Source organism: Amblyomma mixtum, chromosome 9 (assembly GCF_055824585.1).
Source record: "Amblyomma mixtum isolate Tamu chromosome 9, ASM5582458v1, whole genome shotgun sequence".
Classification (NCBI taxonomy): Eukaryota; Metazoa; Arthropoda; class Arachnida; order Ixodida; family Ixodidae; genus Amblyomma; species Amblyomma mixtum.
In genome coordinates this window covers 26,414,527-26,428,524 of record NC_143020.1, presented here as the reverse complement: position 1 = coordinate 26,428,524, position 13,998 = coordinate 26,414,527, and the positions used below count along the sequence as shown (strand labels likewise).

General features: G+C 45.6%; 1 protein-coding gene across 4 annotated transcripts in view; it reads left to right on the top strand.

Annotated features, from left to right (window-relative positions):
* The first annotated feature begins 2,177 nt into the window (after positions 1–2,177).
* The window catches only part of LOC149328563 (cholinesterase 1-like), a 38,880-nt gene continuing 27,059 nt past the window's right edge, over positions 2,178–13,998 (top strand). For 3 of the 4 annotated variants that reach the window (XM_089562251.1, XM_089562252.1, XM_089562246.1), the window contains exon 1: positions 10,130–10,418. The gene's annotated coding sequence lies outside the window, so the exon portion shown is untranslated. Of the gene's footprint in view, positions 2,367–10,129; positions 10,419–13,998 lie in introns of those variants that run through there. The other variant, XM_089562248.1, reaches the window with a different exon arrangement.

Below are 13,998 nucleotides of genomic sequence, written 5' to 3'. Positions count from 1 at the left end.
CTTTACCTTAAAACTTGATTTTTAAAAATTAGTGATGGGCTGCCGTGAAAGAGCTGGTATATATTTCCATATACAATCGAAACTTTAAGGTCATCTGGATCGGGTGCAACATATAAGGATGTAGATAGACGAGCGGTGAAAAAACGAACAGCTTTAATAGGAACTTTTTGACCTGGATCTGGTGTGATAAAGATGGAACATAGCTTTTATAGTACTATATGCTTTAGTGGTCTTGGACAGGGTTGTGATTGGCGCGTCCCGGCTGTAAACTACACATGTGTACGAGAACAGGGTTCGTCAAAAAAGAACAACAGGGGTTGTAATCATGGTATATCAAAAAGCTCGTCGCTGTCCAAATTCTGCGAAAAGATAGAGTATAAATTTCAAGAACAGTACACATTTCAAGAATAGTACAAGGCAGCGCGTGCGAAGTTGGAAGAATTTGGTGCGAGGTGAATGAAATAACGCTGTCACAAAAACAAGTCACTTTTGTGACGTTCTAAGTGAGACCCGAAAAAACAGTCTTGAACTTACGGCGGAAGGGCGATTCGCAAATTTCCGCTCATGGTGAGACTTGAAACCTGAATCGAGTAATCTTAATTAATTTTTTTTCAAAAGACTGATTAGTTATGTTAACATGCTTAGATATAGGAAGGCTGGGATTTGTCTTACAGTGAGTTTTAGGGATGTGAAAGCGATATCTGAATGGTGTATCTGTTCGGACAATGCACCGAATTGTGCACAATCAGCACAGCAGCATGTAGGTGAAGTTGTTAGTGTGACACGTGTGATTGGCGGTGATTTTCAAACCTAATTTGAAGGCTGTGCTGGTAGCTATTAAGGCTGATGTCTGTTCGCATACTTTCCAGCTGCGATTTGTTGCATGGCTGGCGATCAATTCACACAGCAACACTAGTTTTCAATGACGTCACAATGTCATTGAGGTATCTGCAATGGCGTTAAGCAGGAAGAGCGCTTTATGGGTGAATCTTTACTAATTCATCATAATTAGCCGACTACTTCCTCGTAATGCATTCTCTGGGGCGTGCCTATTATCAAAACTTGGGGAGTCTTTATGAGTATTTGGAGCTGGGGCAACTTCCCAATATTATCGTATTTTCATCTTTAAGAATGCGGTTAAAAAGGTCACAAGTGTAATTTCTTCATCTGAAGGACAGAGCTTCACCATGCTTCTTCTCGGTTCTTAGGTTGCTGACGAGCCCGTGCGCACCGAGGAAAGGCGTTATTCAGATTACGCTTCTTTTTAATCCACTCTTCGTCTTCTCATACAGTGCTTTTGTGCTCCGCCTTTTTGTGCGCGTTGTTTAAGCATGCAAATTACACAAGGTCACGTGTGCCGCAGTGCACGTACTCGAACATTGTTGGAGAGCTTAGAAGTGGGAGCGCGAGACACGACCCCACATTTATTGAAGACTACGTCATTCGAGTTGAAAGCCGGGCCCGAGCGAACGACATGCCGGCTCAGCCGGTGCTTTAATCCCTTGGTCATTCTACTCTGCGCATGCTCAGCACTTCACCTACTTTTTGCACTTTTCAAGCGCCAGTCTATGTGGTGGCGCTCTAGTAGTTTATGGCTCAAAACTGCATAGATTATTGACACACACGCCGCTGATACTGGTAACCGTCCTGCGAGTATTTTTCAATTAGAAATGTTACTGAGTAAGCTTGGGGCTTAGCGTATTAATCAGCGAAACATAGTGGGAATTAGTGCAGGTTCCGGAAGGTAAGGTCGGTCTGGCACATGCATGGAACGAGGGCAGTAGCGCTGGAGCAAGCAATATCTACAGACATCGTATGCATGCGACGATCCAACTTGACACACAAACAGCTATTTGGCTTTGCTTTTTTGTTTCGCACACGTTTACCTACTTAGTTTCTCCTCTCTTTTCGACTTTGTTTAGCGATTGGTTTTCGCCTGTTTGTTTCAAGCGCGTCTAGATACTGTCCCTAGCCTCACTATTTCGAATTCGTTTGGTTACTGGGCTTAGCCGCTGTACAAGCCAGCACCACCGCTAGAGATGTCGTTTTGCACATCCAGCCCGGATATCAGCACTCCTTCGACTTTCCCGTAGGAATGAAAAATATCCGTTTCCGTCGGCGTGGCGAATGTGCAAGTATCGCACGGCGCACACTCTTGGCGAACATCCGTCGGGGTCTCCTGTTATTCGCACCTCGTGAACGTGGCATTGAACTCCTCAGCTGACACTTGGTGACGTTCGCAAGCGCCATGCGGCTGCTGTTACCTGATATGCTCCATCGCCGTGTATAGCGATCGTCCTCTTCATATCGTTCAACCACAGCGCCACCCGTCCCATGCGGCAAGCCAGCCGGCCGAGACTATATACGTACGTCAAACCACTTTTTCTCCTTCTACTTTGGCTCTGACCTTCGTGACTCTGACCCTACCCCCCCCCCTCCCCTTTCCCGGCGCGGTTCATGGTCTTTCCTTTGCTTCCAGTTCTCGCTACGCCAGCTGTGACAAACCGGCTTTTTCCGCTCCTCCTCAACGGCGCGGTTGCAACTTGTTGAAGCAACATTTGGCGCTATATGCGGGGTGTAGAGAAATGGCCAGCGGCTTTCGAAGGCCTCTGTACCAGGCAGGGCGGTAGGTGGCTTTTGCCTGGCCCTTTGGGGCTGGGATATGCACTGCCAACAGAGAAGGAATAAAAATGGAGTTATGCCCCTGTCAAGCGCACAAGTTAAGTGCACTTATGGGAGTGCGCTTCGGCATCCTGAGTGACACTTTGGGCTACGCAGTGCTAAACGGGAAAGCAAAGTGCACTCGTAGTAAAAAAAAATGGCGGCACGAAATGAGCGAAATTTCTGAACAGGCCGATGGAAAAGAAATAAACACTCATAATATTTGAGTGCTTAACGTGATAGCGCAAATAAAGCGAGGTTCAACAGTTTTTAACGATGAAAACAAAATGAAAATAGAAGAAAAGCCAACACCAGCCAAGATAGCGCAAATAAAGCGAGGTTCAACAGTTTTTAACGTGGAAACTAAAATGAAGATAGAAGAAGAGTCAACACCAGCCAAGACTATCCAGAATTTTGACAACAAACAAGATGGCGGCGGGCAGCGATGTTGCATCTGATCACGTTAACTTGTTTTGTTGCTTCGCTTGTATCTACAACCAACGAACTTTTTTCTGAAAACAGTGTTATAGCACGTAAAATAAAGTTGTAAGTAGTTTTTATACACTATAAATTTTTTGCCATTGGAACCGCTGGCGTCGAGGCTACGCACTCTGCCAGCAAAGTGTGGTCCGTGAACTCACTCCTAGCGAAGTGCACTCTTACTCTAGTGACACTCACTTGCGTCGTTTAGATGCGGTAAAGTGTACTTACAGCGAAGTGCACTCTCCGTAAGTGGACTTAACTTGCCCGCTTGACAGGGGCATTAGCTGTCCTCTAGCTCACTCTCTTTTACAACACGGAGCACGCTAGAGGACAGCTCACTGAGCTTTAACTCCCATATTGGCGCTTTCTTGTTTAGAGCGTAGGAACTGCCGCCAAGACTATCTTCGACATCAAACATTTATAGCGCTGTCTTGGGCTTCCAGCAGACATTAGGGTCATTAACAGCCCTTGGGGTGTGTGTCATTATCCACCGCACCGATCAGTGCACGCGATGTTCTGATACTGAGGATCAAGAACCCGATCTAATTTCTGCTACAGACACAGCACATATATGTATGTGAAATACAAGCACAAAGTCCAGTTGTTACCTAACATTGCAAGCCCGGCTAAAGGACACTAGTTGGTTGAATATAATCTCTGGCAGCTATGAGTCGCAAAACATTCATTCGACTTCATCGCGGAAGAATTCCCTAATGGCTACGTTTTCTTAAATGTTTCACGCGTGAGCCTTAGAATTGCACATACAGCTGTAACAACAAGCTCGCGAAAGAACTCTTGACCTAATTTTTCTTTGGCAGAAAAATCTTTTTTTTGCATCACTCTTTACTCTAGAGGAGAGAAAATTTTGCTTTGTGTGTGTGTGCGTGCGTGCGTGTGTGTGTGTGTGTGTGTGTGTGTGTGTTTGTGTGTGTGTGTGTGTGTGTGTGTGTGTGTGTGTGTGTGTGTGTGTGTGTGTGTGTGTGTGTGTGTGTGTGTGTGTGTGTGTGTGTGTGTGTGTGTGTGTGTGTGTGTGTGTGTGTGTGTGTGTGTGTGTGTGTGTGTGTGTGTGTGTGTGTGTGTGTACGTGTGCGTGTGGGAAACATTTAATGAACAAAATAAATTGAGGTAAGTTGGGTAGGGCACTGATTCCAAGACCCCATTGGTTTTTGCCGCAGCTCTTGACCGGTTAGCCACTCAAAGCTGCTCTGGACAGCGCCGCCTCCCTGTCTTCAGGTGTTGATTCACTGATTCTACCTAATATCTGAAATCTTCTGGACTGCCCATACCAAATAGTATAAGTTAGCCTCTTCGCCGTAGAAGGCGCAATGGGGATCATGAGAACTTGGGAACCGGTAGCTGAATTTGACTGGGTTGATATAATATTTGATAGAATTTCCGAATGATGACCCCATCTTCCCTCTTTAGGTTTTTGTCAATTTAGGGTATACTTTCATTGTTGATCTCACGTTCAAAGAATCTTATAGCTAAATAACGGCTCTGAAAAATTATGTTTCGGCGAAGGTGTGGGAACCGGGGTAACAACGCACGGGCACAGTCGTGAGCGCTTTCGTTTGCAACATACTGTGACGACCCCACATAATGCGCAGGTCCACACGGGACGGAGAGGCAAGAAGACACCGTATGGCTCAGTTTAAACAAAAAATGATGTAATCAATAATTATACATGGTACATCAGAGGCTGGGGTGTCCGAGCTTACGTGGCGACGCCGTCATGGGGGCGATGGATGGTCTCCGGAGTTGCGATCCGTCGGTGGCTGGCAGAAGCTGCGCGCCGTCCGGCTTCGGCGCTGAAGGACCCTTTTTCGTGAACGATCTCGTCCTCTGCGTGCCTTTCGTCCGCACTCGCCAGCTATATCTGCTCCGCCGGCCACGCCCGATCTCCTGTCTTCCCGACTGGAATGTTTTTTTTTTCTTCCTCCTTTCCACGGCGGCGCCCTGCGGCATCCCCGACATCCGTCGTTGGAATGTCGTTTGTCTCCCGCCGGCAGCTTTCTTCTCTTGTCCTTGTACGGCCAGGCATGCCTAATTGGGCTGGCTTTCCCTCCGGCCGGCACCTTTGTACCATTGTACCCCTTCAGTGGCTTGCCGCCACTGGGGGCTCCGTCTAGGCGGCGCCGCCGAACGCGGACCGTTTAAGGGGAGACAAGGGAGTAGGACGGTTGAGCACAAAGAAAATTCCGCCGAAGGTATGGGCCCTGGTATTTCACGCACGGAACGTCACACTCGCTCACCTTCCAGAAGAATGTTCTCAGGTATGGGCCCTGGTATTTCACGCACGGAACGTCACAATACGCATTGTTCCCTGGGGTCCATGTCACTATGGACGTTTTATTTGTCTTCTACAGTTTGGAGTATTTCTCTTGCGCAGTGACCAATAATTCCACCAATATAGTTGCGGAATGCAAACTGGGAGTCCGTAATTAAACATGAGAGCTTCCGGGAACCACCGGCAACGTAACCACCTCATTTCCCGCCTGGGCGATCTCAAGGCATATAATTGATGCCCCATTAACTAATTCCCTTCCCGCATCCGTTGCTATGCTATGATTGTTATCCCGTTGACTGCTCCCGCCGCGTCCACATATATTTCCTATTCCATCCTGCCCCGGGATCAACGCGGTCACTTTGCAGCCTTTACAGCGAGTATGCCTAGTGATCTCATTTCAGCTGTCTATTAAACACGTACAGAAGCTTGAACAGGAATTCGCCTGGACGTTATGATATGGAATGGCAAGCAAACAAGCAATTCATAATTAATTTCCTTCTGGGGATGCTTGAAATGGGCTGTCTGCATTCTCACTCCCGACATGCCATATTCAATAAGTCGACTTGAGGCTCCGCTGTTATATCAAGAGAAACAAAATACGTCAAGTCTCAACACATAAAAAGGCAAGTTAAACTTTCGAAACGTTGCCTGGTCGTGCTTGTCAGAGGATCGTCGAGCTCGATGAACGACGATGGTAGAATGGCACAATGTCCGTTGATCGCAAAAGCACCTTACGTCTCCGTATGCTCGCCTGGCGATATGTTGCCGGTTGTGGCAGTCAACTTCAAACCTCTTAACAGAAATCGGTTATAAAAATGGAAGACAATATTCAAGGCACGGTTGGAAAGCAGCCGAATCCTATTTCTGGAGATCTTTATCTACTTTTTTGTTTGCGGCTTCTTTTAAAACCTTCGATAGTTGGGCGGAGCTGTGCAATTCGTCTCTCATCCAAACTCGCACAGTCATGGTGCACATTGAGGTACATACTTGTGGGCGGGGCCTAAAGATTGACAGAACCCGAGCCAGTGTCCCCCGCATCTTCGCGGACGCGTAGGGAGCGCGGTTTCACGCAGCCAGGTTACTAAGTTGCCAGACGGGTGTAGTATAACAGATTGCCCTCACCTGTGGCAGGGTATACATCCGTCAGACAGGCCGATGTTTAAATGATCGCTTAAGGGAACAACAGCTTTCGATGAAATCAGGAACAGGGTCGAATGTACCCCTGCATTGTGGCGCGTGCCCGGATGCTACGCGCAATAAGCCATGCCTGCCTTTGCTCCCAGATACCAAAGTTTTGAGGAAGAGCCGTGACCAGGTGGCGCGTGAGTTGGCTCAGGCGTTTTGCATCAAACAGAAGGGTAAAGATTGTGTAAGTGACCCTTCAATCACACTTCATCAGAATGAAGAAAGGTTTTTGGTTTCCGCATGTGTGTGATGTGACAGTTTGAAGCTATAAAAGGAGTGTCGTTTTTCAAATAAAGTTAGTCGCGAGTCTGCGTTTGTTGTGTTAACTTCTTGTCGGTGTCTTTTTATGCGCAGTAGCCCCTTTTTTTACCAGGATATTAAGTTCGAAACACATTTAGTCGTGCCGCTTCGGCTTTGCTTTTAATGCGAGCACCCTTGGGCTTTGGTCAATTTTTTTTTTGTGGCAGAATGATATTTTTCCTTTTGCGACGGTGAAAAACCTCTTTTTGACGCCGCCTGCTGTACCGTGCGACTGTGCCGTTCAAGAATACGCCACCCGTTTGGCGCCAAAACCACGGACAGCGACCGAAGCCTGCGACACCCCCACGTTGGCCCCACCCGTCGAGACTACCCACGCTCCGAAGTGAAGACGGAAGCTCCTTGTGGAGGGCGAAGCATGCAAAACTACACCGTAGGCTCTTAATCCAACTGAAATATATAGCACCCATGCCAAAGCGTACATAAAACAATGACCTCGACTTCGTATAAACCACAATCATCTTAAGGGTACGTATCGAGAACATTAATGCGTAAGCGGTGTATGTTAGCATAAAGCTAAATAAAGTAAGCAAATACTAGAGTGGGAATGCATGTATCAGATAATGTCATCCTAAATATTATTTCAACTCAACGAAACAGGTCAGTTTAGTAGAGGGGAATAATTTATCACAATATCAGCATTACCATTATTACATTATTCTTAAACCTCACTACACAGGGTGTTTCACCTAAGACTTTCTGCAATTTTTAAAAATAACCTATTTGAATTAGATGCGCGCTTTTTCTGGCATAGCATTGTCAGTGGTGTAGTACATCATAATGCAGCTAAGACGTGCTAACTAGCAGGCTTGTTAACCAATATTTAATAGTTAACTTTTAAACTATTACCGTTGGGCTCCTTAATTTTTGAGAGGCATGTAGCCCACCGTAAGTAATGTCCATATCCGTTTTTAGAATTTCGAGAACGCGATTATCCTCGGCGCTGTGGCCCAACAAATTTTGGCTATTTCGACGAGTTAGGTTCACTGGAGAGGTTGCTTTGCCGGCAAGCTTCTCAAACCGCATGTATTTTGGCGCGATGTGGGCGAAATTTGTTGGGCCACAGCGCCGAGGAATCGCGTTCTCGAAATTCTAAAAACGGATATGGACATTGCTTACGGTGGGCTGCATGCCTCTCAATAATTAAGGGGCCACACGGTAATAGTTTAAAAGTTAACTATTGAATATTGGTTAACAAGCCTGCTAGTTAGCACGTCTTAGCTGCATTATGATGTACTACACCACTGACAACGCTATGCCAAAAAAAGCCCGTATCTAATTAAAATAGCTTATTTTTAAAAATTGCAGAAAGTCTTAGATGAAACACCCTGTATACTGGCCACCTTATCCCGTTTTTGTGAAAGGCAATATTTCCTTCTTATTCTTCTCTGTGCTTTCCCACATATTTTAGTGGGCAAGTGGGAAGCAGGAAACTTCCGCGCCGGCGTTCTTTCTTGCGATCCAACGCGCGGGAATTCAGCGCTGAAGAAAAAGAGCTATTGGGCTTTGCCGAATCTTTCTAAAAATAACCACTTCAGAACCAATTCGGACCGTCGGAGCAACTTGAATTTGCATTAGGCTTAAAATTTATAGTTGGAGTCAAACCTGTACCTCCAGACGCGCACGGCAGTTAAAGATAGTACGTTGCGTGGACAAAAACACAGCATTAGTTCTGAAGCTAAATTTATGAAAGAAGAAAGCGAGGGCGGTAGGACTGTGTGCACGAAAACGTATGCAATTCGGGTGAAAATAAGTGTTTACATTGTCCGCAAGCAGAATTGATACTTATCTTCCATTTGCCAGTTTTCCTGTTCACTTCAACCCCCGGTTTTGCGCTGTCGAATACTCAGGCGATTCGTTTTCATAAACCTGGCGCAACACGCTACACAACTCTTGAATTTCTGGATGTCTTCTTTCGAAGGCATGTTACCGCCTACTAATCTCATTTTCTCAGTCGAGATCAGATTCTGCGCTTCCCGCAGCTTTCCTACACAAGCTGCAAGCTTTCCTTGAAAGTTTTGCTAAGCTTACGTACTTCACCGCCCTGCTTTCTTCAACGCAGACATTTACTTCACACAGTTCCGGGAAGCCCACATCTGTGCACTTCGTTGATCGAGGTGACACCGTTTCACTGCTACTCGATCCGACTTCAGAGCTCGAGCACGCGCGACTAGACTGAGTTTCTGAGAGTGAAGTTAGCGCTCTAAGGAAGACCACAGGGCGAAAGAACGATACCGCAAAGACGAAGAACTTCCTTTGTTGTGGTGTCGTCATTTCGCCTAGGGTCTTCCTTAAGCGCTACCTTGATTATCGGAGAATGAGTCACCAGCTAGCACATGACCAAGATTTACTGTAGACTGAGCATGAATGCGGCCTTGAAGGCTGTTATTTTTTTTTGGAATCATCGCAAATATTCATTCATTCATTCATTCATTCATTCATTCATTCATTCATTCATTCATTCATTCATTCATTCATTCATTCATTCATTCATTCATTCATTCAATTTTTCCTAGTCACACTGATGAACGAAGCCGAGGTAAAAGCTGCATGCAAGCAGCTTAAGGAGCCCTCGACCCTCGTACAAGCAACAACATTTGAAAGCACACAAACACTCTCTGGAGCGCTTTAACATGGTGGCATATCATAATGGGTAGGATACTATGAAAGCAAAAATGTATATAACGGAAAGGTAAAAAACACTTGCTTAAAAAGAAAAAAATCATAATGCATCAGAAAATAAGGACTGCACCGTCCTGCAGTTATTCATGAAAATTTTGCGCATGTGCTAAGAAATCCAAAGTAGTGAAAAACAGCCACCGCGAGAAGCATTCGCTTGCATATGGAAGCTTATTGCTTAAGCGAGCTGATTTCGCTATCTCATTTAGCCGATAAAGTGTGAGGGTCGCCATCGGGCCAAGTCTTCTATTTCACTTCGACAGCTCTTCTCCGACTATGACAACCGATCCTAAAAGATTATTAGATCGGGCACAGACGCGCATATAACGCACACCCTTAAATTTCCGCTTTTAAACTTGTAAAGTTAGCGGTCTATAGCCCGGAAAACACGGAAACCATAATTGCGTTCTGTTCAGGCAAGTACCGTGGAGCGGTAGCCTTACCAACGGAAGTGCAAGGCTGTCATGCAACTCCTGTATTTCACGTCCGCTCTTCTGCATATCTTTATCGCCGCCTCTGCGTAGCTCAGGCGGTTGTTTCTAGCGACACTCCTCAGAGGGCATCGGCGGCGAAGTTCTGGAGGTCGAGGGTGCAGTGGTATCATTTTGCTAACAACTCGGCAGCTTGTTAGTACTTGGGTATGTTCTTAAGAAGTGCTGGTGCTGTGAAGTTTCTGCACTCTTCAAACCACGCTGAAGAGGCCGCCGACGATAGCTGTGTCATCAGCATTGTCTCGAAGAAGCCGTTGTGAGTACGGAACCTTGAGCTGTCCGAAGCAGCGGCCCCCACTGGCGGAAGAATCCAGGTAAAGTACCGCTCCGTTTTTATGTACGAGCACCAGCTTCGTACTAAGCCTTGGCCGCAAACACCCTGCAGCTCCGTATCGAGTCGCTAGCGTCCGAGATCAAAAGTTAATGCTTGAAAACACAATTTAGTCTTGCTGCCATGTTCCTATCTTGCGTGCGCTTTGCAGGTAAGCGTGAGAGAGCGCTTCGTACATAAGGTGGACACATAGAAGCACTTCCTTAAGCTGTTTAGAAACTGCATTTGTATGCTTTGCGCCCTAAAAGTCATACTTTTGTGATGCATGCAGCTTGTAGCGCCAGAGGTTTTATCGTATGTTTACCTATTAACCGCGCAGTTGTCCGTGCATATCAAAATACTAAAGAAATGTTTTAACAGTTTAAGAAAACGGTGCACATGAAGTATCAACGGACTATATTACCGAGCGGTTGTTGTCATTTTATGTATTTTTTAGCGGCTGGTTCTATTTTTCTTATTTTAGGCGCTTCCGCCAAGCAGGTTCATCAGACACAAGGGTTGGAGTGCTATCATGGCAGCCTTAAAGGTGCACTGAAGAGGATCTGAACTCGTCTTTTTGCCGCGGGAACTCGATCTACACGTTCCTAGCATTCTTAGAAACTGCGACTTATTGCCCTGTGCGGCCAATATCACTAATTAAATCGAATTAACGTCCGGCTCCCGCCTTTTGTTTTGAATTCTGCCTCGTACGGTGGGCGGAGTCGACCAACGCTTGGAGTGCCCTTCAGCCAGCTCTGTGGAGGCTTTGCTTTCGCTTCATTTTGTTTTTTATGTTTCCATGAATAAATAGTTTCATTTACAGATAATATAACCGCAAAATAAGCCCGCAGAAATAAAAATACGCGCGGACTATTTGCTTCTACGGACTACTGCGTATTACTCCGCCGATGGCAGAGCGGCAAGCCGCCACGGGACTGGGTGAAAAGCACTCCCCGCGTTGGTCGACTCCGCCCACCGTACGAGGGAGAATTAAAAAAAAAAAAAGGCGGTAGCTGGACGTTAATTCAATTTAATTAGGAAAATCGGCCACACAGGGCAATAAATCGAAGTTTCTAAGAACGCTCGGAACGTGTAGATTGAGTTCCCGCGGCAAAAAGACGAGTTCAGATTCATCTTCAGTGCACCTTTAACGGAGGGGTGTCATACTGTTTTTGAACCGCGCCGTAGCGAAACTGCTTGATAGAAAACATCGCTCTGCTGGGCAAAAAGATTGTAACGCCAGAGAAGAGTGAGCCTCCAATGCATAGGAATATTTCTATTGAAAGAGAATTAAAAAAAAGGGCTCATGGTGCGAGCTGTTAGCGCCGGTGAGAACAGGAGGGCTGTGAGGCTACCGGTCAGCCCTCCATGACCACCAAGGCTTCGAGCTTTTATCTCGCATGATTAAGCTACAGTGACACTAAGAGTTAAAATACGCTCAGTGTGGCGCTATGCACACGGTTCCACGTGCCCCTTAGCGAAAAAGAGGATGTGCGTAAAATGCATTTCAAACATATTGTATTAAATTCCAATTTATTTTGCGTTTTCTGTCCCTATACTTAAACTGCAATACTAATGCTTTCTAGTATACTAGGAATAATATTTTGAACGTTATTTAAAATACGTGAAAAGTACATTTTTTCCCGCTTAGCATATCTATATTGCATTAAAAATATAATAAAAATATACTATATATATATAAGATTACATTAGAAATACACTAAAAGTATACCTTTAATACATTAAAAATATATTCACTTCGGCCTAAAAACGGTTTACCTGTCGGCTTCACTAAATGAGGCGGTTAATGCTTCAACTGCAGAACAAATTGCACAAGCGCAGTTATCATCAATCATGATGTACATGAGATTAAAAATGTCACGTGACGGAATGGGAATGGCAAAAATACCTACACAGCTAATCATGCTGGAAGTGCCGCAGCAAACATCAAATGCACTTACATGGCTTGCCTTATATACCGGGTGTTTTTTTTAGGAGGTCCAAAATTTTTAAAGAAAGGTCAATTCCTTTAGATTTTTTTAACCCTGGGGCTATACTGAGGGCTACGGCGGACGCCAGGTAAGAGCAAACTACTTTAATTAGTTTGCTGATTCACTCAATACGTTAACTAACTTTTATAATTTTCATTTTAGGGGACATGTTGTATTAGTAGAATTGGAGATCGTCCTCCAAAGCGTCCAGCCAAGAAAAAAATTTTCATGAAAAAAAATTTTGCGCGCGTTACGAAGCGAGAAAAAGTCGCCCTTGTAGGCAGCTTCACACTGTAGCACAGCGTCAGCGAGCGCCTGTGACGTAGTTCGCTCCGCCTTGCGCTTTGTGTCAATGCGTTTTTGTTCCAACGCGGCATTCCGTGAGGCCGCGGAGCGAAGCGAAACAAGCAGCGATAGCGCAGGCCGCCCGTCCGGGCTTCAGGTGATATCAGCCGTGTGACGCAAAGCGCAGGGCGGAGCGAACTACGTCAGAGGCGCTCACCGCCGCTGAGTTACGGTGTGAAGATACCTACCAGGGTCGCTTTTTCGCGCCTTGTAACGTGCGTGAAAATTTTTTAATTAAAATTGTTTTTCTCAGTGGGACTGTCTGGAGGACGATCTCCAATTCTGCTAATACAACATAACCCCTAAAATAAAAATTATAAAAGTTTATTAACATATTTAGTTAATGAACGAACTAATTAAAGCAGTTTTCCTCTTGCCTGGCGCCCGCCGAAGCCTCCAGCATAGCCCCAGTGATAAAATAAATCTAAAGCAATTTACCTTTTTTTTTAATTTTGGACCTTCTAAAAAAAAACACCCGGTATACCCACCGAGAGCGACGCACAATCTTGCCCCGTGAGGCGTTTTTTGCGCAAAGACTGGGGGCCCACAAATTATCCGAGAAGGGCCCTGCTGGTCGCGTTCAAATCCGGGGGTGGTCTAGAACCGAAATGTAGTCGAAACTTGCGTCTGAAATAGGTCAGGAGTCGAAATGTCAACCAACACATACAAGGGCGTCTAAGGGTTCCGGTCGGCCTTGCAGGTCGTGGTCCTTTTCGCTGGCATATTCGGGCCCGGAAATACCCAAGGCGCCTTTGCCGGTATCATGCTATCACGTACTCCGCACGTAGTGTAAATAAGTGGTGATTACCTTCCTGCTAGTACTTACCATAAACGAAAGGACTTCAGAATATAAAAGGCTTGGGCACGTTGGTAATTCATTGCAACTCAGTAATCATAGAGCTTGAACAACGCAGGTGTTCTCGTCCCGTCTTGCCTTTGTCCTGCGTTGTTCCCGCGCTATGATTACTGTGTTGCAACGAAAGGACACAGGAAAGGGAGAGTTTTCACTGTTCCCTGAAACGTCATTTCGAGCTCTAGATTGTTCCATGGTAGCTTGAAGTGTAATGCAAATATGTTTGCGCGGACTGCCCATTTGTTAGAATTTAAGAATACTTGGACGGATTAATTGCGTATTTACGAAAGTACACTTTAAAAACATTTCCAACCCCAGAAAGCGACTTCCCGTAACTCGATTTCGAGCATTAAGTTGTTCAATGGCAGCTTGAAGTGCGCTGCAAATATGTTGCC